Below are 3,140 nucleotides of genomic sequence, written 5' to 3' on the forward strand. Positions count from 1 at the left end.
AATTAAAATTAAAAATCATCCCCCTCACTTTTTACAGAGGGATTCATTGTTGAAAACATATTGATCCAGTTAGATTGATTGAATGGTGATCAGCCAATCACAGCCAGCCATTTGACGTAGGTAAACAAAGAGTTAACAGTAATGCTCAGATCTGTATATATAGAGTAGCAACAACTCCAAAAAGGGATATTTACTGGTAGGAGATAAAATCTGACAAAAAAAAAAGTGTAAATTTTTTTGGATTAGGGGCATAAATGGGACAATGGAAGTTGTAAAATGGCAGAAGTACCAACTAAACCCAACAGAGGGCAGTGCAGTCTAACTATTGTAAATACACTCCTTATTCCTTAACCCCCCAAACTCAAAGTACTGCATTCAACAGAATTGGGGTCGATTATAATTGTAATCACGTAATTGATAATTAATTACAGTTATTAGGTAATTACAAATTTATTCATAATTGAAAATATATGTTGCATTCAATAATCTAATCATTTACACTTTAATTGAATACAAAACAGGTGAAGCATGTTACAGTTCTGCTTTACACATATGTAGTTATTTATTAAAAACATGTTTTACATCACGTTTACCCCTTAGTTCTCTTTAGGATCATTTTACAATTTAAACATTTAAATTTATGGGTATAGTGACAAAAAAGGCTCAGACGCACACACTAGAAATATGAAAACCCATACAGTCATTGATTAGGAAACCAATAGATGAGAAACTAATTGATAATCGATAATATTGTAAGTAACAGATGGTCAATGTGAAGTATGCTTTCCCTCACACCTTCATTTATCAGATTAGGAAACCTTTCCTCTGATCCATTTACCCACTCTGTGAGCTTTGTTCTTCCTTTCACATGGTATTACTACTCAACCTGTTGTTTCTCCTTAAAAATCATCTTAAAAAATGTTGAAAAGAGGTTAAAAGTGACAATAATGGGTCGAAATATGTGACAGTAGAAAAATGGTGGAAAGTGTGAATGAGAGGGAACTAAAATGGAAAGTTGGTATGAAGGGAAGCTGATCCCATCCTGATAATAAAGAAAAGCCATTTTACAACTTCCATTGTCCAATTTTCAAAAAGTTTTGACACGTTTTTCAGATTTTAACTCCTTTTGCCAATAAATCATCTTTATTTCATCCAAATAAGCTCTAAATACTAAAAATATCACTTGTTTCCTTTTTTCCCCCTTACATTTTGCCTGTTTTTACTCCACATTTTTGCCCTTTTTCACTTTTGTTTGCCATATTTTGTTAATTTGAGCTACATTTAGCTATTACATACCACCTGTTTTCTCTTTATTTGGCCATTTTTGGCCACTCTGACTGCTTTTATTCACTTTACACTTTTTTCTTGCCATGTTTTTGTCACTTTTGGACCACTTTTTGGCCACCTGCTACGATGTTTGCCTCCACTCACTCTTCAAAAACCCCGTAGCGGACCGGACTACTTTGGGTCGACAGCGCATGTGAAACCAACCCATTTCGTTGTTTCATTTGTAATTCATCACAACAGAATAAAACAATGTTAAAAACACACAAAGGTTTCAAAGTGTTTAGATCACGTGTCTAATTTTAGTTCAGGGGCCAAATAAGGATTAGTTTGATCTAAAGTGGGCCCCAGAGGTTTGGAATGGAACCATTTCCATGTATAAATGATGTAAAAGTATGCAGTATATAAGGCACAGACAACATCCAACCAATAGGTGACAGGTCGGGATTATATTTATTTAATTTGGGAAACTTTTGTTAAATAATGTGTGGATTGAGCAGATTTTCTTGGAAAATTAGCTTTCTGGGAAATGGAAAAACTGAATTCTTGCAAATGCTGTAGAGTTTCATTGAATTTGTGAGAAATGTAATGAAACTTCACAATAATTGTAAAGTTCTACTTCCAAAAAAAAAAACTTGAAACGAAGTGTATTATTATGCATAGATGCCAATATTTATGTTTAGGGATGTAACGATTCACTCAGCTCCCGATACGATTCGATTCACGATACTGTGTTCACGATATGATTCTCTCACGATTTATTTTACAAAATGGGACTGTACATAAATGATGACTGAAAAATATTCCATTATTTTTTTGGGGAAAAAAAACTGCTGTTTTCCTTTTTTATTTCGTTGTCAAAATAATCCTTTGATAAACTATTCAAAACAATGCAATTTAACTAGAAATAAATCTTGAATGAAATAAATAAAGGAATAATACAAATGAAGAAGAAGCCTATTAATTTAAATTCTGGTTCTATAGTAAACAATGCAAAACTGCATAATACTTCTTTTTAAAAGTGTAACTAAAAATGTATTTTGTGCCTTAACAATTGGACTTAAAAACAAAAAAAAATCAGTCTGCACTGTATTTAGGTCAGATATTTGTTTGGACCAGCAGAGGGCGCTGGTAACCCATTGGTCGGTTGGCAAGCAGATATCTTGCAGTGAAGAAGAGATGCAATGCTAGCAGACAGAGCTAATAGAAAAACGTGACTTTTACAGATATTCACGTAATATTACAGATATTTTTTGGTGCTTAAGGGCTAAGGAATCATTTATGAACATGTTTAAGAGTAGAAGGCGGCCAGAAAGAAAGTGTTAGCAGATTCCGCCTGCCACCAACACTTCTGGATAGCGCCCTCTGCTGGTTAAAAAAGTACTGTGACAATTTTTACAGTATCGATGTGTATCGTGATACCTATGAATCGATTTTTAACTGCCTTGCGATTAATTGTTACATCCCTATTTATGTTTGGATATGATACAGTGATTTAAAATTACTCCCAATTTTTGCTTATTTCAATAAATAATTCCCATGAAATGTTTCTATTTTTTTAATATTGACAAAATTCCAAAGCTTAAGTTCCGGTGGGAATTTGCCAGATATTTTTCAGCCCTTTGCAACCCTACTGAGATATCAACAACTATATTATTTGGTCATTTACACTGTTTTTTCAGCCATTTTTACTTTCCCCTGCGGGCTGATTTGGATGATTCCAAGGGCTGCATTCAGTCCCCGGGCCTTGAGTTTGACACCCCTGGTTAAGATTGATGTTGGTACTAAAAGAAGAACAAAGCAGGTAGATTTCAACACCTTTTATTTACATGTGTTCCATACACTGTAAGCCCCGC

Source organism: Gouania willdenowi, chromosome 18 (assembly GCF_900634775.1).
Source record: "Gouania willdenowi chromosome 18, fGouWil2.1, whole genome shotgun sequence".
NCBI classification, from domain to species: domain Eukaryota; kingdom Metazoa; phylum Chordata; class Actinopteri; order Blenniiformes; family Gobiesocidae; genus Gouania; species Gouania willdenowi.